The following is a 25,515-nucleotide window of genomic DNA, read 5'->3' as shown; positions in this document are numbered from 1 at the left end:
AATATGAAATATACAACTGTGTGTGTGTGTGTGTGTGTGTGTGTGTGTGTGTGTAATATATTGCTTTCTTTTTCTTTTCTTTTTTTTCTTTTTCTCTTGATCCATTTTCTTGGCCCAAATAGGTTGCCCTATGCAGTTTGATAATGTTGTAACCTTTGACACTGCCCTTTAAAAATCAAACTTTGAAAAGTCAAGACTGAGGAGCCCTCCTGGATATTGATTTGGGAAAATGTTTCTAGTCCTTTTAACTGGTCCAATTTCTCTATTTGTTTTTTTCTAGAGTAACACCATTTTTTATTTTATTTTTTTGGGATAAAAAAATAAATAACAATAATAATAAAAACACATACAATTTGCCCCTATAGGAGCTTGTTGGAGTATGGTAAAGCTCAATGGTTTATAAGCTCAACAATGGAGAAACCATTGAAAGGGGGTTGATCATAATTATAGATATATAATATTTATATATAAATTAATTAAAATTTGAGTTGTGATTGCTCATACTTCAACCCGATTCAATCCAAACTGAAACTGTGCTAAATTTCCGAATTCAAGCCCAACCCTAATTGTACAAAATGGTTGTCCCAACCTACCTTCATATCCAGCCTTGGAGTTAAGTTGGCAAAAAAATAATGACATAATAGTGTTGGACAATTTGCTCAGGTTCAATTAACACTAGCCTAAATCGACTCTGAAATTGAACATGATTCAAACCAACTAGGCATATTTCACCATTTTCCAAACAACCCATATCTACCAACCACGCCAGATACTGACATTTAAAATTTATATAGTAAAATTGTTCAAAAAATATATATATATGTATAGTTAAAGAAATTTACCATATCCGATGATAAAACATGTAAAAGGAAAACAAACAGAAGATATAGGAACCGTTGAATCACTAAATTGATATTGTGGAACATTTTTAGGGTACTGGGATTTTGGAGAACCATGTTCAAAACCTAAACATATTAATAGTTATTTCTCTTTAATAAAATTCATTTACCAAAAAGAAAAAATATATGTATATATCAGACACTACAACATGGCTAGGAAACCTGTGATCCAGTCAATACAAATTAACTAAATGGGCATCGCCCAATGATCAAGTTGGTAGAGAGCCCCCCGAGCAGGTGTATCCGTATTTGAGTCCCCCTAAACTAAAAAAACTCTCTACTTGGAAGTTTTAGCAGACTACAAATCTTCTATTATCTTCAAGGGAAGAAATACGCACACAGATACCATTAAGAGCATCGCCGAAGCCCCCTCTTCTGGTCAAGCTTTTGGCTTCTTTGGCCTTCTCATAAGTTCATCTTGCTCATTGAGGTGATTACCATCATAATTTTACTCTGATTTCAGAAGCATCCTTGACCGATCAACCATTTCTTACATCAAAAAGTTTACAGTGTCGAAACTTAAATTCCAAACTTGATATCATCATTTTGTAACCGTCCATAGAAGTAGGTTTAGGGTTCAATATTGGGGCATTCATCATTGGAAGGTCCTTTCTGGTGTATAATTCAAAGCAAAGTTAGCAAACATCTCCCCCAGTTAGTGCACTTTCTGCATATACCTACCAATCAAAACCTTCATTTTCAGCTTCAACGTTTCTGTTCTTGTATTCCTTCACTTTAGATCTTTCATTCATTTATAACTTCAGCATCCTGAAATTGCTTCCTGGATCAAGATGAGACATTCTGAATCAAAATATAATTATGAGAGTAATAAATTGTGGCTACCTTGAAGAAGAGGGTTCACAAATTATTAAATTGGCAAAATCGTTTGGAAGTCGCCAAAGTGAAGCAACTACAACTGAATTCCTGAAAAATACCCCACAGAACTAACTAAGAACACACCCAGAACAAAAATCAAAACTTGATTTATAGCCCGAAAGCTAGAACCAAACCAAGTGTTACAGACAAACATGTAATCAGCCCCACAGAAAATGGTGCAAACAAAAATGCTGGAAAAGAAACATCAAGCAAATGCCTTGGAGTTTTACATGTGATTGAAAGAAAAGGAAAAAATCAAGAAGTAAAAGGTTGGAAGTTAGTATTACAAGAACAAGAAGCAAATTCAATGAAATTTACAATACCAGTCTCTCCTTCAAAATGTTGTGGAAATAATGGAATAAAAAATAATAATATGCAGAAACAATCAAGAAGGAAAAACAATCACACAAGAACACAAGGATTTACGTGGTTCGGTACAATTGTTTTGCCTACGTCCACGGAGCGCACCGGAATATTCACTATCAACAATAATGATGGATGTTTATAAGAAGAGCTCTATATGATCTGCTCTTTGTCTCACAATCTCTCGTGTATATTACACAACCCTACATCGATCGAACTGGCTATGGTTTTGATCGATCGAAAGAGGTCAAGTTCGAACGAGATTTTTCATGCTCTCAAGACTCAGAATTAACTCTATCGATCGAGACTTCAATCGAGACAACAATACTTGCATCAGAACTTGTGATGTAGGCTCCACAACCTCAACACAAAATACATCACCAAATTATAACCGACTTTCAGAGAAACCCAGACTCATTTCTGTCATTTTGAAAAAACAAATTACACTTTCTGATATTCTGAACAATTGTAGGCATTAAATATGCAAACAATAGGTGCAGGAAAGGAACCAAGGACATGACATTTTGAAAGCTCGTGCCTTCCCATCAGAAATGATAAAAATGCAATGCAGCCCCTTGGAGGATAACAGTTTCCATGGTTGCCTGTATCTTAAACTGTACATATAATATATTAACAGCAAACACTGGAGTAAGATATACATCAAGGATAATTGATGCTTACAACGAGATCCTTCCATTGATAGCGCGTCAAACAAAGGAGAGCTAGAAGAAGATGCTAGTTTGGAAAAGTTGTATGGAGTTTGAAATCTGCAATCACAGTCCAAAAGAAATTGAAAAATGAGGTGACGCCAATAACTGAATACTATGAGTAAAAGAAATAAGTATGTACCCTCACCAGCCTTAAATTGAAGGTGGATTATGTTCCATTAACCAGAAGGTCAGATTTTATTATGCCAATCTCAATAAGCTACTAAGGCCTCGTTTAACATAGATTTTGCTTTAATGCAGAAGAAAAAGAAAAGCAAAAGTTATCACTTTCACTTAACTTCAGCGTATTGTTTGGAAACTATATTTTAGAAGAGTTTTCCATGACAAATAGTTTTTTCTTGTGTGTTTGGCAAAACATTTGTCAAAACTCTTCTACTATTGAATTCACTTTTTTTCCCTTAGAGCATCTCCAATGCCCTCTCAAAGGGCCTCTCAAAGTCAAAATATAACAATACATTCCAATGGGCTCTCAAAAGGCCTCTCATATTTTGAGATTGTAAAAAATACTACCATATATAGCAGCTCTCAAAAAATTTTGAGAGGTCTTTTTTTTCCTCATACGGTGCCGTTTCTCAAAATATAACAGGTGGATGAAAATAATATACTCCAAATAGCATTTTGGATGAAATGCACCATTGGAGCAGAATTGCTAAAATATAGCATTTTGACACTACAGCTCCTCTCAAAATATAGCTTTGGCATGGAAAAATAGCATTTTGCATTGAAGATACTCTTAGATTTAATTAACTATTGTCTAGGAGCTAACCAATCTTTTTTTGACATTGTCCCAATGAATCATTTTTCAATTCCTCATCCTTGACAGGGAGAACAAGCCCTCCAAACCAAGAGTATAGGATAACAAGGCCAAAAAAATCCCATGATATCAATATTTAACATATATATCAAGTAGCACTATACTTCATTTTCTAATCATGCAAATTCACACACAAACACACACATATAATATATATATATATATATACACACACACGCACAATTCTGCATTCTTTGGATTTATGCATTTGATCTCACCAAAGGAATAAATTGACATAATTACAATAAGCAATTGCACTGCTCACTAAAATATCAAAAGGGTAATTTTTACCAAAATAAAATAAAGCAACTGATCATATATATACATATATGTATGAATATATATACATTAATCAAGCTACAAGCAATAGATTAGCAATTTTATATGAAAATGGAGCTTGTTTTCTTTAATCAGAGCATTTTAAAATGCATTTCAGATTAGAAATTTATAAACAATGGGCTGTGAGAGAACGATTTTTTTTGTTAAATTCACTAAACGAATGAACCCATCATAAATGTTGAGATTTATAAAGTTCATAGAAGAATCAACCAAAAGTTCTTGGGAATTAGAATTTTTTTGAAAAATAAAACCAACAACCTAGAAAGAGAGCAAATAACAAATATGAGAACTTTGCAACTACAGATAATGCGCCATAGACATTTACGATGAGCCGATAAACTAGACTCACCAGCAACAGTGACTGCTCCATCCGGAGAAGCTATCAAACGCATACCCATACGATTTTTATTGAAAAAGTACACTTCTATGCGTGTATATGTATGTACATCAATATATGTACATAGCTACAAAAATATCCATGCCCATACAGTGATAAGATATTATTTCAGTGTTAATTTTTGGAGGAGACAGAGAAAGAAGCAGTGAGAATGAAAAACCTAATTTGAGCCAGAGAGGCATGTTTGGAGCGAGAGGGTTAGGAGAAGAACGATAACATTGTAGGGTATAACTGGAAATTTATTTTTTTCATTTGAATCACGAGGGGCACGCTTGGTATTATGAAAAGTTCATTAAAACCCCAAAACAGCTTCCCGCATCTCTTTCCTACAAAAGCTGGTCCACCCCAGCTTTGTCTAAATGCTCTTCTAGAGGCCCGAATCTCTTCTGCAAAATCATCCAAACACTAAAAAAATCAGCTTTTTGGCTCTAAAAGCCGAAAGCGGCGTTTCAAAAGCGAATTCAAACAGGGCCTAATTTTGTTAAACTTTCATCCCAAAACCCTAATTCCATCACCACAAGCCTTTGCACAATCTTTTGGTCTTTAATTTAATATTCCAAGACCCACAATTAGTTACTATCAGAATTTCAAGCAGGCAATTCTTTACAATTCTAGAAACCAATTATAGTAAAAAAAGCAAGCCAATCAAGTAATTCATTTTTCAACAACATCATGTACTTTCTCTCTCATCTCTCCATATAAACGTTAAAGGTGCAAAGCTTTCCATAACTTCAACACACAATCAACTGTAAGCAGCATTAATTACAGTTTTCAAGTTTTGAATGGAAACATAGGATTCATGTAGCGCACCACCCCAAGTAATTGGGAAAAGGTTTGGTGGTAGTGGTGGTGGTTGTAGTTCTACATCGTTTTAGTATCATAGCCAAAGGATCCTAATTTCATCCCATCAATCATTTGACATAATCATTCTTTTTTAAGAGTGGTGACGAACATTGCATTGAATTCAAAGTAATAAACTCCTTACAACTTTGCTGGCTTTCCTAAAGAGTGCTTAAAGCTATTAAGTTACTCTTCTAGTTATGAATTCTGCTAAAACCGTATGACACAATAATTAGAATTCTTTGAGTCTAAGCAAATTTCAATTTCGATGTCTTGTCTTAATGAAGATAATCATAAAGACCAGGAAGTAGATGTGGAAATAAAGGTTGTATTATTGGGAAAACACAAAAGAACAAGATGCACAACGCTAAACCCGAGAGAGTCAACACAAAGGATGGTCATTCAATTGATTTTCAAACCATTGTCCAAAACAAGAACGTCTTTGATTTGACAGGCTGTCTCGATCTCAACCCTTGAATGACAATAATATAAAAAATAGATCCTTAAATTTGGAATTTTCTAAAGAGGGGAAGAAACCCTTACATTTCTACTGAAAAATTTAGATCTAAAACATTGATAAGTAAACCCTTTCAATAAATTAAAATAAACAATTGCAGTAACAACAATTTAACAAAAATTATAAGCATTCATGTATGTGTGCGTGCATATATGTATATATATACGGTAATATACCTGAGTTGTGACCTTTTGCCATTTGAACAACACAATAAGCAAACTCTAAGTGTCCATTGCGAAAATTGAATCAGAACATTAAGGGCTTCGAGTTGCCATCAGACTGCCCACCGTAAGGGATAATCTCTAGGTCTGGGATTGGTAGCTTCTCACCAAAGGCCACAGCAGCTGCCATGGTGGTGATTCAGAGATTGTAGGCCTTGAATCCAAACAATAGGCGATTGTAAGCCTTGATTCAGGTACATCAAAGGCCACAGCGACACAGTAGCTTCTCACCAAAACCCAAACAATAGGCGATTGTGGACCTTGAATCCGCAATGCATGAGAGAGAAAGAGAGGACTGGTGTGATGGCTTGGCTCCTGTTTTGGCTTCTTGATTGGTAATTGCCAACAAACAGGTTGGACTTGCAGATGATCTAATGCTCTCAGGCAGACATGGCATTAATCAAAAGAATGAGCCAACAACCGAAACGAAAAAGCAAGGCCAAAGCAAAATCCTAAACACCATTCTGACCTGACATAGCTATAATCTAGGTACTAACAGGACATTTATGAAAAAGGACAAGAATAATCTAGGTACTAACAGGACACCAATCTAGGTACTAATAGGGGGGCTGCTGCTAAGGGTATGCAAGTTTCAAATCCATCACCAGTTCTCTTCCCCTCTCTCTCTCCTGCACCTTCTTAGGTTGGCATTTGGCTTTGGCCTTGATTTTTCATTTCGATTTTGGCCCATTCTTTTGATAAATGTCATATCTGCCTGAGAGCATCAGATCATCTGCAAGTCCAGTCCGTGTACTGGCAATAGCCAATCAAGAAGCCAAAGCAGGAGCCAAGCCAGCACCGGTCCTCTCTTTGATGATTCAGGGCCTACAATCGCTTATTGTTTGGGTTTTGGTGAGAAGCCGCAACCTTTGATGTACCTGAATCAAAGCCTACAATCGCCTATTGTTTGGATTCAAGGCCTACAAACCCTAAATCACCACCACGGCAGCTTTTGTGGCCTTTGGTGAGAAGCTACTGATCCCAAAGATTGTCCCTTACAGTGGGCAGTCTGATGGCAACTCGAAATCCTTTCAGTTCCGATTCAACATTCACGATGAGCACCTAGGGTTTGCTTTTGTGTTGTTCAAATGACAAGAGGTCACAACTCATTCAAGTATATATATACACACACACACACACACATATATACACACACATACATGAATGCTTATAATTTTTGTTAAATTGTTATTATTGCAATTGTTTATTTTAATCTATTGAAAGGGTTTACTTATCTTTGCTTAGAAATTCTTCGATTTTCATATTCCATTCCCAGCTATATTTCTCTTCGACGTCCCCTCCCCAATGAAAGGGCTTCAAAGGCTCCCGACAGTGAAATTTGACTATTTGAGTATGTTTTGCCGCTGGGTTGCGCTTTCCTTTCCCTCCTTTCATTAGGGAGTTTTTCAGCTTCCTTCATCTTACTCCTAGGCAACTCACCCCAAATGCTTGGAAAACATTCATAGGATGTCTCATATTAAGGAAGATTTGTGGTAACTCTCCCTTAACCATAAATGAGATCCTTCATTGCTATATTCCGAAGAAAGTAGACCGATGGTGGCCTTTGAAAAAGCGTGGCAATTGGATTATGAGCGGTAACAATTTGAAATTTGAACTTTGAAATAAAAATTTCCACTTCTCGGATGATGTGCTATAAAGCTGAAGATGTGAAGCTCTGAAACAAAGGGAAAGGACCAGGTATCAGGATTCCCTTTCTGTTCAAATATTTTCCTTGCGCTAAATAAATATACATATCTCTGTGTTAGGATTCCCTTTTTGTTGATATCTTTTCTGACTTGTGCATGTGGGATACCTTGGGCATCCCACTAATCTCACAGTCTCACATCCCACCAATTGCTCCTTGCTAGTGTTTCCCATGCGTTTCGTGCTTCTTGATGTGCTGCCACGTGGCAGCATCCCACTCCTTGCTGCTTGCTTCTTGACATGCTGCCACGTGGCGACCAATCTCACAATCCATTCTGATGTAACACAACGGTTCCTCCTTGCATGTGTGAATACCTTGCATCTTGCTATCTTGCTGTCACTCCTTGCCGCAATGGCATTCCTTGCACATTCTTGCTGCCACGTGGTGAAATGCCACTGGCGGCAAGAAGTCGGCATTCTATTCCTACTTGCTGACCCCTTCTTTTATTGTTTTAATAAAAAGAAAGGGGATTTTTGGCACAAGGGGAGTTTGGAGTCTTTGGACCCAAAACCTCCAGGATGCTAATGGGATGCTCTAACCAGCTAAGCTACATGAGCCCTTGTGTTTATGTTCAGCGCATAATATATATAACCAAGCATTTGCTTTATTATTTGAATTAAATTATTATCCATGCACAAATACGCATATATATACACACCATGAACCTATATGTATACTTGCTTATTAATACACCACTTCTATGATCGTATCACTTGTAAGTGCGCTAACAAAGTATATTATTATTATTGTGATGTAGTAAAAATTGTACTATTTCCTATAAAGAAAAATGTCAGGATAAAGAAAAATGCAAGATGCGTAACACTTACATTCTCCAAGTTTGACATGCAAACACGAGAATGGGGGACAATTGATATGGAAAATTGTACTGTTTCCTATATCATTGGTTGGCTAAACTATCAGGATAAAAAAAATAATAATAAAAAAAAAAAATGCAAGATGTGCAACACTTACATTCTCTAAGTTTGACGTGCAAACACGAGAATGGGGGGCAACTGATATGGAGTCTTCAAGTTTGACCGCCACACGAGAGTTATAAAGTTTGACGGGATCCAATAACTGAAGGATAAGGATAATGAATGGCTTCCCCATCCATGTTGGAGAAGCAAAGGCAATAACTCTCCTACTTAAATTCTACTATGTTCCTCTATAAAGAGGAGATTCAGGTCAACTAAAAAGGTTACGACAAAAAATCCCTTCCTAAAGTCCTTTCCCATTCCTGCCCTCCTTCCATCCTTCTGATCTAGTACTGACTTGATCGTGCCCTTAGGCCGGTACCACACCGGTGCCCTCCGGATCACCTTTTTCTCTCTTTCTCATATTGTCATTCCGGGTCGCCGCGAAATCTTGCATTAACAACTACCATGACACTAACTAACTTCTAAACATTCTGAACTAAAAATAAAAAACAAAGTTATAAACTCTTATTTTGATATACGAAATTTGTCAAACTAAGTCCTATAGACGGGTGGAACTTCAAAGGGACTAGCCCCCCCACCCCCCCGCCCTTGCAATCTTGATACACACACACACACACATATATCCTCTTAATCTTGAGTTAAATATAGAACATCATGAATTTTAACATAGATCTCAGGAATGTAATTCTATCATTCACAAACCTCCTACTCATGCTCTTTTATTCCTCTTTCAAGCCTTCAGGCAGCCCATTAATGGACACTCCCATTGCCAAATTGGTTTTCATCCTTGGTATGACCATTCTCACATTGATTTTCCTCCTCACCTCCATCAAACTACCGCTCACTGTCACTGCCGATTCCATTTTCCCATTCGTCCTTCCATCAACAGAATTGCTCCCCACGAATCTCCTTTATTGAATTGGTCTCAACCACTAGACATCCAGTCTCAATCTTTGACGATCAATCGATGACACTCCAGTGGGCCTAAATCAAACCCTCAATCGGTTGAAATATACTAGAGTGCAAACTTAGAAAATTTATCAAAACAGAAGTTCCCAAAAAAACTCTTTCATACATGCTTTGAAAGATTTAGGAAATTAAATAAGATCAATTCATGTAGAATTCGAAATTCCTAATTATGCATGCATAAACTCTAATTTTGTGAGTGCATGAATATGTTAAATTACCTTTTTACCCTTACAGACGAAGATTGTTTAATTATCCTTGAATGTAACTTCAATTTCCTTTGGTAATAACTAACACAAACTAACTGTTGAATCTTTCAACCTAAGCTATAAATTAAACCAAAAGTTACAAACTTAACGAAATTTTCCAACCTAAATCCTATTGATCTAAAGCCTACGGAGCTAATTGAGTCCATTAGAGTAATTTAACTCACATTTACCCCTTAAATTCACATTAATACATTTTAACACTCCCTCCTAAAGCTAGAGCGTAAATATTTGTCATGCCCAACTTATTATATAGCTTAAAAAAACTCTCTTTCTAAAACTTAAGTATATATATGACCTAATTGACCTTCAGACTTTGACGCATGCTGTAAAAGCTTTTCCCCATCAACATATCCTGAATGAAGTGAAGTCTGCCGCTATGTATTTAGTTTCTTGTGAAATACTGGATTAGAGGCAATATGCATAGTGTGTTATGTAAATACATTTTCATAGTTGAGTCATTAATAAATGCCATCTCCTTTAGAGGTAATTGAATCCAGATCATCTCTATAGTTTATGCACCATAGCTTTCTACTCTGGTTCGTGCATTTAATGTTGCTGCTACATTCTTCTTAATCTTCCATATAATCAAATCACCACCAACTAAAGTGCAGAACTCATATTTATCTCCTATCCAAATGATCGCCAGCATAATAGGCATCTTAAAATTTAAGATTTTGTGTACTTGAAGGCCTAAAAATTTTAAATTAGAATTCAAAGTATTATACAAACTTGACTGCAATTGAAACAACCCAAATTCATCACTTTGCATTAAACTATGAGCTTTTTAGTGCAATTCGTGGAAATCAAGAAAAATAAAATCACCAATTCAACTCCCTCAATATCATTTGTCAGTTATTAAGAAAAATATCAGTTCAAGCAATTTTGAATGTCAAAATCTTAAGCACGTAGGTAAACCACGCTACACTGATGGAAATTTTTTTTTATTTTTTTTAGTAATTCAAATAATAAGGTCTCTCCTGTCCAAAGTAATAAAGGAATACAACTGTATAACGTAAATTAGATTTACACCAAAAAAAAGTAATAAACCTTCATTTCTATACCCTAGTTGTTTCAATATATTATAGCATGAGCAATGCTACTCACACCAATGAACAAACCAACCAAATAATAAGAAGCAAAAGTGATAATAGTTATATTTATGTGAGACCCGCATGATGTTACCTTATCATTTGTTCATTGGCTACTTGTGTTTAGCAGGCTAAAGTTTTTCAGTTTGAAAAATAATTTTCTTTATAACATATACATTTAAATATATATAGAATTACAAGTAAGTCAATTAGTCTTTAAACTCTGTCTTCTTCAATTCTACAAAAAATTTGTGCCAGAGATACTTTAATTCTACAAAACTAAGTTGCAAACCACAGCGTGCATCACACACTTTTGGTACTATAACATGTAAACAAAAGTCACACATAAGGTTGAAACCATGCAATGAAAGAAACGCATAATTACCTTCCAAAAAAAAAAAAAAAAAAAAAAAGAAACGCATAATTTAACCAAAACTAAACAAATAACGAATTATATTTGCTTAAATGGTTTGCATGGAAGGGATTCTGTCACAAATATTCTGCAACATTGTATGTATATGCGTGTGTATATTTGAGTGGGGGTAATTTATGTGTGCGGGTGATTATAAAGCTGAGTGAGGAAACCCTAGTAATTCGACTATCAAATTGAACGCAACGCATTTCGTTTTGCGATAAAATTTTCAACGGCATAGGAGGTGTTTTAGTGGATAAGTTAAATTTACCTGGATCGACCTACATTGCCGCACTTAATGTACTCGAACCTTGAGGCCCCGTAAAGTTCTTTGATGAATTGGTGGTGATGGTGGCGGCGAGTGGGGCAGGAGACCGTTGTGACGGTGGATGTGGTGGTGGCGGTGGCGCTGGCGGCGGCGGTGGGTTGGTGCTTACGGCAGGTGATGAAACCGCCATTTTTCCTATAACAGTGAGTCTGGAGGGAGTGGCAAGGGAAAAGGAGATGAGAAGGGAAAATTACTTGAATGCGTTGGCGGTGCAATTCGTAGCGGGGTAGTTACAATTCGACCTCAACTACAGATATAACTAATAACTCCCGGAGTTAGAGATTTTGAATTATATTTCGGGTTACCATATTGATTTAATCATATAAACTTATATTCCAATAAAGGGTACACATGGTCCGATTGAGATATATTTAAAAAAGAAATTTTGACTTTTTTTAAATGAAATTTAAGTTATTTAAAGAACAAAAGAAAAAAAAGGGTAGGTTTAGGATATGATATACACATATCTATATACCCTATATATAAAAGTGTATTCAATTTTGATTTTTTATATACATTTTAAATAATATCTTCAATTTACAAAAATATTATACCGACATTATTGTTTTCAAAGAGTTGCAATATTTCTCTTTATTAATGTCACTTTTCTTTTTCCATATTTTACTTTCCTTTTGCTTTTTTTTTGCAAAGAGTTCTCGTCTTAAAAGGAGTTTCTCTCAATTAAACATCAAATCGACACAACTTCTCAAATTTCTCTCTGTCATTCTATCTCTCTGGCTCTTTCTATAAATTGTTAAAAAAAAAATTCTTCTATGTTCTATTGCAACTTCAAATATTTCCTAGAAAATTCGTATTTGATTGAAGCGCATGACTCAAGCTTTATTTTTATTGAAGGTATGTTGTTCATTTTTTTAAGGTAAGTTTTAATTTGAATTCTATACCAACCAATTTCTAACCTTTTTGATAAAAAAAGCCATACAACTTTTGTTTTTACTTTTAGCTTATGATTACATCTGTTTTAGGTTGCACCATTGAGAGGTAATAGTTTTATTGTTTTTCAACATTGTTTCTTGTTTTGCATAGATAGAGCCAAATTTAACATCCAAGTCTTTTTACATTTATTCTTTAGAATTAAAAAAATTTAATAATTATTTTGGATGCAGAAATTAGAATATCGTGTATGTATTATTTTTCAGTCCGAGTCTTAAAATTTTGGTTTAAAAATTTTAACCCTTTAATACAATACTTGAAACGTCGTGTCTTCTATATGTGTGACTTAGTGAAACTAAATCACCAAATATAATTGTAAAAGTTATATCATTTTGTTAGAACTCATTTAACCTTGATTATAAGAGACGTCACTTTTCTAATATATCAAAACTCTATTAGATAAGTTAGAAAGTTAGGACAGTGCTTAGGAAGAGATAAAGAAGATGATGATTGAATATTTTTTAGAGGACAAGCAATTAGAACGGCGAGAGTGGAGAAGGTTTTCTCTCCATGGTTGGGATGTAAAATATATATGGATCAATTTCGTGCCAGTTCTTATAACAGAAGCTTGGCAAGGCTTTCCTTTCAAAAGGAGAGATGAAATTGATATTGATGTTACTTAGTGAGTTAATGGTGAAGGATTGACATGGTTCCATGCCTTTATGACTTTTTAGTATTTTTAATTCAACCATAACAAAATTTAAAATGAGTATTATTATTATTATTTATTCAAAATGAAAACAGTTTTAACAAACGTGACTTTCTACTATTTTTCAACAGATGTCCCTAACATTAATTAATAAAATTAGAGACATAAAATTCAAAATTACCTTAAAAGCAATTTACTCAAAAACAAATATTGTTCTATTCAAAATTTAAGTCAAATTAAATAACTAAATGGAACAAAGTTCCAAAACAGAAACAATAAAGCACGTATGAGATAAAATATGACAGAATAAACATGCTAGAAACAAATTTTCAGAATATGTTTGTCATTAGAAAACCCGGATCTAAACACACACAAGGACATCGCCTAGAGCAATTTCTACCGTTAATTCGGAATTGACACAAGGTATAGTGATATGCAGGAGTCCTTATATGAGTATAATTATTCAATGCCATTGTTGTATTTCAGCATAACATCATCCATTGATTATGTTCAAACTTATCTATATAAGTCACCATTTTCCATCTCAGAGCATTCGTCATTTTTTTTTTTTCTTTCTCAGAAACTCCTAAATTCAATTGAGCCTACTCTTCTAAATTTTACCGCTATACAAACCTACAATCATAAAACTATAAAAAAATATTCCATTCAAGAGAAGAATCTTTAGAAAGAAAAAAACATAAGAGGTGTATAGAGGGGTTAAAAAGCCGTAGGTAGTTGGATTCAAAGCCTTATTGTAATGTCCTGTGGTTTATGAAAACATTAACATGTAACTTTTCAATGAAAAACAACATACATTCAAATTTGTTAAAGGAAAAAAAAATCTTTTGAATTTTATTACCGTTAGATTGAAAACACTAAAAGAAATTGACTTTAAAAAATATTTGAAATTTTATTATTATCCTTTTTCAAACGTATTTTAGAAAAGTTATATATTAATACAAATTTCTTGAAAAGTCTTGCCGTGTTTTTTATTTATTTCAGACACTTTTTATTTAAAAATTTATTACAATTTTATAAGTTCGGCCTTTTTAGATACATGGTTAGTAAAAGTAAACCTACATATGTTGACGTACTTTTTTTTTTTTTTTTCTTCCAAATATGTTGACATGATCAAAGAAAACATTACTGTAACTTTTAGTATTGTTTTAGTTTAAAGTTATATTACTAAAACAATTTTTAGAGAGGAAAAGTATAATTTATATATGTGTGTGTGTGTATATATACTCTATTTGAAGAATAAAATAAAAATATTCACAAGCATTTCTCCTCACGTGCAATGCACATTTATTTTTCACATATATATATATATATATATATATATATATATATATATATAAAACATAGAAACGGTCCAGTCTAGGTTGGTCCGGTTCAGCACGAGCCTAAACCAGGACCGGACCGAAAAATTACAGTTCCATAATTTTGGACCCAGAACCGGACCAATCGCTATACAACTAGCCCAATCCGCCCAATTCAGTACGGTTCAGTCCGGTTTTTCGATTTACCAAATTTTTTGAACACCCCTAATTCCAGTTATTTATTGACCCGTAAATTTATGAATTCAATTTAATTCATACTGATCGGGTCGGATTTTGAACCGTTCATAAATTAGGGATTTTTCTAATCGTATCATGAATTAGGTTTTTAAAATCCTATTTGATGAATATTACTGTACGATTGAATCATTTGTTCTACTGTTACGATTAACAATGTTGCCAAGTGAAGCACTTTGATTACTGTGTATTATTAATTTATTTTGCACTTGTTCTAATTGGATTGGTTTGGCTTGGGGAGCATTTATTTTAAATGGATTATCCGTATTCATTTTCATTGGGACATGGTCAAACAAAAAAATTTATTAGATTATCTACAAAATTTCAATTCGATCTAATTCATTATTTTACGAATTAGATTAAATCAGATCGAATTTAATTTTTTCAAATTCATTGAGATTAAATTGAAATAAGTTTAATGTCTAATTCAATTGGATCTGATGCGTGATCATGACAAATTAAATAATTAATAAATTAAAAAAAAAAAAAAAAACTATTTGAGTAGTTGCAAAAGCCTCCTACATTTGGTTTTTAGCAAATCAGCCCATTAACATTAACTATACAGATGTTGCATATTATCCCCTTAAAAGTCACCTAAGTGTACTTTTCCATTGTTAGAACGGCACCTTACTTCATTTTTGCATTTAACGGTGAAAATGCCCGTCCATATAAAAATTGTACCCTCCATTCCCTGTGGCTTGGTTTGATTAGTTGGAATCAACTAGAAAAAGAAAAGAAAGAAAAAATTTAGAGTTTAGATAGATGGAAAAAAAAAATTAGAATAGAAATTACAATTTTCCCCGTTAGACTAATTTCCCTCAAAACTTTTCTCCACACAAAACACGAACAAATAATATTTTTTCATGAAAATTGCTTCTTTTTATTTGAAGTTCTTATTTTATCTAATAACTGAATATGTAAAATAACTAATTTTTTTCTTTTCTAACTGATTTTCTTTTCTACTAAGTTTCAAAGAGGCAAGTTCTCTAGCAATTTCTATTTCAGTGGACATTTAGAAGGCAAGTTTTTTCTAAACATATTCTCTTGCAATACTATTTGGAAGATTTTATTTATTTTTTTGTTCCAAATATATAAATTGTATCTAATATATATACACCTCTATTATATATACAGAGAATACTGTATATTTTGCTCTTTTTGTGTTCCCTGGTTGAAAGCCCATTAGTCCATGAGCCAAATTTTTTTTATTTTAATATTTGAAACCATAAGGGTAATTTTGGAATGCACAATCACTTTCTTTTCATTTTCATGCTATCCAAACTAATATTTTCATACAATTTTCTTAAATAAATTTTCATGCTAACAAAATGTTATAGAAAATAACTTTTTTTTTCATTCACTTTACTCTTCTTTCTTTTCTTTTTTTCTTTTTTTTTTTTTTTTTTTTCATTTCTTTTATTTTGCGTTTGCTGTGTTCTCGACCATACGCGACCCAACCTTCATCTTCACTATATCATCCCTAATAAATAAAATCTACTTTCAAATATATATTTTTTTCCTCTATCTAATTGTGCTAATGAATAAAAGATTTATTAGGTAACTGTTCATCAATATATGCAACATCATTTTCTTTTCTACACATGATGCATTTATACCGCCAAAAGAGGCTAATACTTCCAAGCAATTTGGCTATGACATTATTTTTTTTTTTTGTTGGGACTCACACATAGTGTTTCCAGTGAGGTTCGAATTATTGACCTTCTTTTGAGAAATAGGAATCTTGTACCGTTACGCCAGAGGTGTGTTGGTGCTATGGGATTATTGTATTCAAGACATGTAACAATTGTATTACAAACCCATTAATGAGAGTAGTTATTCATTATTAAAAAGGAAATTGATCTTCAAAACTAAAAAGTAAATTCACTAATTAATATTACAAAAAGTCAATCGATAACTTTTATTCGGATGATATTATGCGGAACTCATGACAATCAATCTAGTTATTAATTTTTAATTCAATTTCCTTATTATAAGTATTTATGTAACGTTTTGTCTTAGTTAATCCTCCACCAGCCAAATATGGTAAGTTGCAACCGTTAATAAATAAAGGTTTTTTGTTAATAAAAAAAAAAAAGTATTATGCATAATGCAACATTTTGAAACTAGATGGGATTTAGTGCGCACTAAAACCAACAAATAATAATTGTGAGGTTGTTTTTGTATTTAATGGCGTAACGATAATTGTGTAGCTAAGACGATGTTACAAATAAAATTACGAAGTTGTTAATTCTTAAGATGATTCCAATACTATTTATTTTGCACTTTTTCCAGGATTCAATTTCTATGTAATATTGAATCAATCATTTTTATGTTGTTCCAGTTCCATCATTTTGTCTTAATTGTTCTAATATTGTTCTTTTCTTTTATATCACTTATTGCGTACATGTCTCATAGATGATTATTGGTCTATTATTTACTAAGGAAAACAACTAAAAAGACAATACCTTACTCAAACTTGCACTCTCATTTTGAATGTCCGTATTTAAACATGCGACTCGTGTGACTAGGATTCTCTTTTTGAAGTCAAGTGCAAGAGGGAAGAGATTAACTTTGAAGGTGAAATTCTTAGCAAATAGGTCATAAGTACATACTGGGTGTGTCGAGCACGACACGTCATAAGTGTACCTACTTAATAAAAAATAACATATTGCCTCGTAATTAATAGTTTTATAAGTAAGTGGACTAACTTTTTTTTAAAATGATACATTATCATTGATCGGGTATACCAATGACTTGATATGTTTAGCGCACTCAATATCTACTCTTTACAAGAAATGAAATAGAGGGTATGCAAGGGCTCTATTTTCATCATCATATGCAAAAATCAAGTCAGACAGTCGGAAAGTACACTTCGCATCTAAGGGGCAATATGCAACATTTGTATAATTGAGGGACTTATTTGCTCAAAAAAATAGTACATGGGATATTATGTAACTACTCAATAGTTCAAGGTTTTATTTTGCACTTATAACTAATTAATATAAAGAATAAAAGATGAACAATCTTAATTTTTTCATGACTGAAATATTTGAACAAATAATTTTTTAATATATAAATAAAATTAGAATTAGGATTTGAATAGGACACGGGTTAATTGCTTCTCAACCCAAGTCTAATCCTATATAATAAAGTTTGTTTAATATTCCTAGTAAATTGGTTGTCCAAGCTTATGAAAAATTAAGCAGACTCTGGTCAGGCTTAAATTAGTTTGTCAAAGTGAATGCCTAAGGGGGAGCATCTCCAATGCTAAATGCCATTTCAGGCTGCCAAATCTATATTTTGAGAGGAACTATAGTGTCAAAATACTATATTTTAGCAATTTTGCACCAATAGTGCATTTTATCTAAAATGCTATATTTTAGCAATTCTCACCCTCTATTAAACAAAGTCCAACACACTTCTAGCTTTCCAATCCTACTTTAACTTTGACCCTTGATTTCGAAATTACTTTCACATCTTAACGATTCATTGCATTATGTCCCACATAATATTTTTAAGGCAAATCATTTCAGCCTCCCCCAATCACCTCCATCTTTATTCTCGTCCTTGACTCTAAACTTCCAGATTGGTCCAAGATCTCCCACCAGATGAGCCTAGCCACCTTTATCGTTGACCTTGATAAACTCTCATGCCTCGTTGTTCTATTGAGGGTAGAGAGAGAGAGAGAAGAGACGATGTTTGTGGACTGGTGTTGGGGTAGACGCGAAGATGAGAAAGAGGGCAGGTGGTCTTGAGGTGGCGCGCAGAGGGACTGAGAGGCTTATTGCATACACAACACCTTCTTCTTGTTCATGTTCTTCTCTCCTTCTGCTGCTCTTTTTCTCATGGCCTTTTGTAGGTGATTTGAAAGCCTTCTTCACTTGACTCAACCCCCTCTCTCTCTCTGCAACTGCAAACTACAAAATCTACAAGAATCAGAAGTTCAAAACCCATATATTTCAATTTATCTATCTGTTTGCAAGAATCAAAAGTTCAAAACCCATATCGGCATATCATTTCAGATTGTTCAAAAAATCAAAACCCATATCGGCATATCATTTCAGATTGTTCAAAAAATCAAAACCCATTTTGACACTGTAGCTGGATCTGTAAATACCATCTTCGACCATAGAGAAATTTGAATCATTGAATTGAGGGACAGAGATTGAAGTCAGATTTTGTATTGAGAGTTAGATATACAAACATACACATATATATATAGAGAGAGAGATATTGAAGTCAGATTGGGGACAGAAATGTAATGGACAGAGACGCCGTTCCAAACGACGTCGTACAGAGAGAGAGAGAAGGCCTGCTAAAAAAATTAGCAGCTCTTATATTTGAGAAAAAAATTGACATTCTCAAAATTTGAGAGTCCAAATGAAAGTCCATTGGAGAGCTCACTTTTTACACCTCTCAAATTTTGAGTTTAGCAACCCAAATGAAAGGTGTATCGGAGATGCTCTTAGTTTGTCAAAAATTAGTGTGAATGGACCTCAAAGTAAAAATAAAGTCGAAGGTGAGAATGCGAAGTTAAGTAAAAAGTAATTTCAGGATAAAAAAAGAAAAAGAAAATAGTTAGACAAAAGTACCTATAGCTACGTGAAAATCACTTTTATCACGCTTTTTTGAATTACCAAAGTGTCCTAGCCCAATGTATAACCTTCTGTCATCAAAGAGAATGGGAGCACCGATCTAAATAAAAAAAAAACACACACACACATATATATATGTAAGTGTGCTTCTTGTCTATAAAAAGAAAAAATTATCTTTATTAAGGTAATAACACACACTTTTGTTCCATTTTTAGAAGTTGATAAAAAAATGTTAAATAAACACAGTCAAATTGATTGAGGAAAAGAAAACCCAGCACTTCACCTTCAAAAGCTAAGAACATCACTTTTATTACACAAATGCACCACTTTACAGTTGCATTATGAGAACGATTTTGAAAGAAAAAAATATTAGAGTTCATAAATCATCTGTATTACTCACAAAATAAAATAATAATTCTTTTTATTTTTTATTTTTCTGAAACTAATCAATGTGTAACTAACTCTAATATAAAAAAAATGGTTTTAATATAAAAAATTTGAAATACATTACTTTGAGGTGAATCGTAAAATGATTCTCACATGAGACCTACCCCAATCAAAAAAAAAAAAAAAATGTGGTAGATGTGACCCTATAAAGTATTTCTTATATTCTTTTATGAATTATTCATGCAAATTTAAATTATTAGGTAATTCCAAAAGGATCAAAATCTTCTCTGGCGCAATAATATATCTGTTGCCGTCAATAAATTTTGTTTGGAATACATATTATTAAAATGTTAGGAGGTTGACCTTATATCCCAATATTTTTTTAACATACATTTTAATATATTCTAATTTTTCCCAATCAACGTATATTATTGTATATTATTGCACGGAGATAATTTTGTTCCCGAAAGCACCACCTATAAAAGTGCTCGCAACATGTGAACTAAATGGCTGAAAAGGAGCAGGCCAAAATCCTAAAACTACAATCATAGGGTCGCATGTGAATGTTTTGGCTTACGTGTCACGTGTGAAAGTTGCATGTAGGAGCGGGGTCTGTAATGTCGACCCAAAATGAAAAAGAAAAAATTGCCTAAAGGACCCAACTTATACGCTCAAGTGTCAGTGTCACAAGTCAACTTGATTTAATCACTGCAATGTTCATTCTCTTCACGTCACATCATTCATTTAACATAAGACAATTTGTAAGAATAGTAATCAGTGAATCAAATTTTACTTACCATTTCTAACCTTTAAATTAATTTAAAATTTTATAGATTATTATTATTATTATTGCATTTAATCACAAGAGTTTGGGGATCAAATTTTAGCCATAATTAACATATAAACTCCTTCGTATTCTTCCATGATAATTAGATTTTATTTTATTTTATTACTACTCTTGTTTCAAGTTTGAGCAACAAATGAATAATTCCTATTCCCAAAATCTCAGACTTAGCAAAGTTAATCTGTACTCTTATCTTGGCTAAAACAAGATAGAATTTGCCTAATGCATTATTTGCCTAATGCATTTTCTCTGCATTAGGTCAGTTTCGATATGAAAACGACTTTGATTTTTTGCAACCTAGTGTGAAATAGGGAAAGATGCTAGATGTTTTCATAGAGTACTATCATAAAAGTTTCTTAGGGGAACATGCTGAACGTTTTCATGTAGTACTATCACTATTATGATGTTTTATATCAAATCGCACTATGAAATTTCCATCTCATTCATGTCATTGTTGATGGTATGTTGCTTTTGAGCTTTCACGATTCACCATTTCTAACCTTTAAATTAATTTAAAATTTTATAGAATATATATATATATATATATATTAGGCATTATTAACATATAATCTCCGTCATATCCTTTCATGATATTTAGGTTTTATTTTACTTTATTACTACTCTTGTTTCAAATTTGAGCAAAAAATGAATAAATTCAATTTCTAAAATCTCAAACTTAGTGAAGATCATTTGAGCTCTTATCTGGACTAAAATAAGTAATATATATATATATTACTTATTTTAGTCAAGATAATATATATATATATATTTGACAGTAGTGTCCAAGACTTTGCCCGACTAATCCGCAGGCCACAGGCACCAACCCCTCAACACGTGCAGTGAATAAGTAATAATTTGCCTAGCACGTTTTCTTTGCATTAGGTCATTTTTCCTGCAAAAACAGCTTTGATATTTTACAACCTAGTGTGAATTCAATTATATGTCAATAAAAATTTCTTGGGGGAAGATTCTAAATGTTTTCATGTAGGACTATCACTATTATGATGTTTTCTATCAAATCGTACTATGAATTTTCCAACCCAATCATGTTATTGTTGATGGTACGTTTTGAGCTTTAATCAAATCAACCCAATTTTTTATTAATGAGTGTGAAGGATATTTTTTGTAACTCGGATGTGATAGATTGAAAAATTAAGTTTAAAGTTCAAATTGGTCTAAAATCATACTTAGATCTTATTTGGATGGAGGGAATTGGAAAGAAAAAAAAAAAAAAAAAAAAAAAAAAAAAAAAAAAAAAAAAAGTAAAGAGTTTGTTTACAAAATGAGAAAAGAAAAGGGAAAATTAAGAGAAAAAATGATAAATATTATATTTTGTATATTTTGTCCATCCTTCTTGTTTTGGGAGGATTTGAAGTGAAAGGAGAAAAAAGTTTTTTCTCAATGAAATCTCATTTCGATTATACAATTCATAAAATTATAAAAAAATAAAAAAAAAAATCTTTTCACTTTTTCTAAATAAGATAAAATTTACAAACACCCTTCTCTTCCTAAATAATGAAATACAAGGAGAGTTTGGATTTTTTTTCTTTCTTTGTTTGTTTTCTTTTCTCATTATCCAAACGGATAACAAAGGTATCCATTGGAGTTCAGATAATCCGAGAGCGTCCTGATCCAATTGTGTGAGCGATCCACCATAAACATGAAACGTGGCGATATCCTATTCGTGTGGTGGTCATCCAGTCGAATCCAACGTGGACCATTCTTTTTCTATCCAATTAGACACGTGCTCACGTGGCATTCAACTCGGTGGGTCCCCACCATACCGACATGCCGGCTTTAGCCACCTACACCCAGCCGACTATGTGACGCAACCAACACACCAACTGCTGACGCGTATCACCACCTTATCTGGAGATCGGACGGCTCAGAACTAGCCACCTTCTCTTTCTGCCTCTGATCAGTGGATCAAGGGGTTTCTTGCAAAACCGCCATGTCTTTTTGATTTTTCCAAAATGGTCTCTTGTGTTTTGGTATTTTCATACTTTCCTAAGTCTTACAAGGGTCTTCTATGTTTATCCTTTGTGTCGACTTCTGATCCTAAATATAGTGTTCTCTCATTTTAAAGTCAATGTCCATCAAATGTTTTTATTTTTTTTTTTATTTTACCAGTTATACTTATTTTCCTTGTAATTAGAATGATGAAAGAAAAGATGGAATGAATTAATAAGATATTCAAATGTAAGAAAAGGTATATGTCTTATTTTTTTACTTCGTATTTAATTGAATGAAATGAATGATATAATTTTTTTATCAATATATTCTCATTATATAAAATTTTAAAAATTATATATTCATTTCAATTTTTTAAAAAGATTAAAAATAAAAATTAAATATTAATCATTCTCTTTGCTTCCTTCCTCTTTTCTCTGATCACACAAAAAAAATAAAAATAAAAATAAATAAAATCTTTTATTTCCCCTCCACCACTCCTAAATCATTCTCTCCAACCAAACATAAAATTAATAGAGAGTAAACTTGATAGTTCCTTCCATACACATTTTACTAATAATATCCTAATTAATGGAAGATATTTGATCACATTCAAGTGCCATCTTTAACTGGTTTTATAATTTATGTTGAGATAATTTAATATGTATTTATTTATTATAATTATAAGACCATTTTGTATGGACGCTAGTGATGATGTGAATGGTTCATTATCTTTCATATATAAACTGTATACACTTAAAGATAACCCGTAAAAAAATAAAATAAAATAAAATAATAATGAGGTTGACCGATGACAATAATGATAGACTTGCTTAAAAGCATTAAATATTGCCCAATCATTACTTAGTATAATATTTGTGGTTCTAAAAGTCAAGGTTGTGAAATTTGTTACATTTAATATGCTGTTGCAAATTAGGATGGCAGATCTGGACCAAATCCAATAATTAATGGGTTTTTTAGAAGGATAAAAATAAAAAACTTATACTTTTTAAGATTCTCCACACAGTATACAGTAGTCTAGCAAAATTATAGTTTGGAGCACCATAAAAATTAGAGAAATTTAACGCATAAGATGCACGTTGGTAATACTGGGTATATTTTTTGTATTAATTTTTTTACTAATGGAATGCATCCGAATCCAATCCAATTTTTGTATTAAATTTTTTTCAATAATTCGATAATGATACGAATCCGAAAATATGTTAATTTAACAAATCGGATATGAATTTTAAGTAATTCAATCCCATTAAAATTATATATATATATATATTTCCTCTGTCCCAAAATAAATTGTGAGACACAGATTCCCAAAAGAAACATTATTTTTTGGACATAGGGAGTATATAATTATATTACAATATACTATACATTAATGTGATTATATACACGAGTATTAGTTATCTAAAATTAAATTTATATATATTAATTATTTATCAATATATTCATTTGATTAAATAATTATATTATGCACCATCCTATTCATTGACTATTATCCACTCCATCTAACCTTATATAATTATATATGCTAGTAATATGATTTTAATCTAAATTTGAATGTGATCCGATCGATCCCGAATTCGAACTAAATAATATATGAATTAAAACATTCAATCTAATAACTCGGATCAATTAGCTTAACGAATCGAATATGACTTTGGATTTGATTTATCCAATTCGCTGACAGACCTACTTCTAACATGATTAGCTTTTTAAATACATAGAATTGTAAGAGAAAACAAACCTCAGTTCAAATGTTTTTGCACCTTATGAAATTTGAATTAGAGACATTCGAGTTTAGGGCTTACTCATGAGATCCTGTAATTACTGAGGGATCCCATGGAAATTAAAATGCATCCAATGTTAACAGTACCCTCTTTAGTTTATACATACGAAGCACATACATTGCTACGAAGGAGCCGTACCTGTGTTGTGTCCATGTCAGATACTGACACTCATCGAACACTCTTCGAGCACGTGTCTAATACTTTATATACGTGTCTGTAAATAAAAATAATTTTTTATTATTTTTGACACTTTCCCAACATTTCTAGACAATTCACCAACATTTTTTGGACACTAGGATGACACTTTCAAACATTTATAACACAAGTCTACATAATCTTGAAAATAATATGAACACATTCTAAAATGTTCAACTTTTCTCTTTAATAAAAATTGACGTTATACAAATGATCACAAGCGAAACATTAAATAACTAAATGATCTTTGTTCATTTAAAATAAAAATACTATTATGATAAAGTAGTGCAATAACTATATATATATATATATATATATATATATATGATATAAAAATCATTATAACTCTTAACATAAATTTAGAAATAAATTAAAGTTTTATAATATTATTATTACTCAATACATATATATAAATAAAAATTCATATTTATATATATGCAGCCCATGCTTGGTGGAGGATGGGGAAGGACAGCCAGTATAAATAAAAATTCATATTTATATATAGCCATGTCCAATTCGTCTTCTATTTTTTAAAAGTTTGATGCGTTATCCATGTCGTGTTATATTCGTATTTCGCATCCGTATCCATTCTACATGGGTTTATACTAATTAGTTTTGTTTAGAAAAACTATTATTGAAGGTAAAGGTGGGCTAATAATTTCATTAATGGATGAGTGATGACATGATTAGGAGTATATTACAATACAAAAAATAAATATTACAATAGAAAAAGAAAACAAAATATTTCAATTTAACACAACTAACACGTGGTGTATTGAAAATACCGAAAATAGAAGAGGCAACTTAGGAATACATATGAAAAACAAGGACTTTGAAAAATTGTCTTTTTAAAATGATCGAAGGA

General features: G+C 32.4%; 1 long non-coding RNA gene across 1 annotated transcript; it reads right to left on the bottom strand.

Annotated features, from left to right (window-relative positions):
• Nucleotides 1–1,004: 1,004 nt before the first annotated feature.
• LOC132286047 (uncharacterized) lies at nucleotides 1,005–11,960 on the bottom strand. The gene is made up of 3 exons (XR_009472658.1): nucleotides 11,644–11,960; nucleotides 2,820–2,905; nucleotides 1,005–1,680 (listed from the first exon to the last, which is right to left on the bottom strand). It is a non-coding gene; the product is annotated as an uncharacterized LOC132286047 (long non-coding RNA).
• Between the last annotated feature and the right edge of the window lie 13,555 nt (nucleotides 11,961–25,515).

This window comes from Cornus florida, unplaced genomic scaffold (assembly GCF_030987335.1).
Source record: "Cornus florida cultivar Cherokee Brave unplaced genomic scaffold, ASM3098733v1 CherokeeBrave_3.0.0_Hap2_Chr11, whole genome shotgun sequence".
NCBI classification, from domain to species: Eukaryota; Viridiplantae; Streptophyta; class Magnoliopsida; order Cornales; family Cornaceae; genus Cornus; species Cornus florida.
This window is presented reverse-complemented; position numbering and strand designations above follow the sequence as displayed.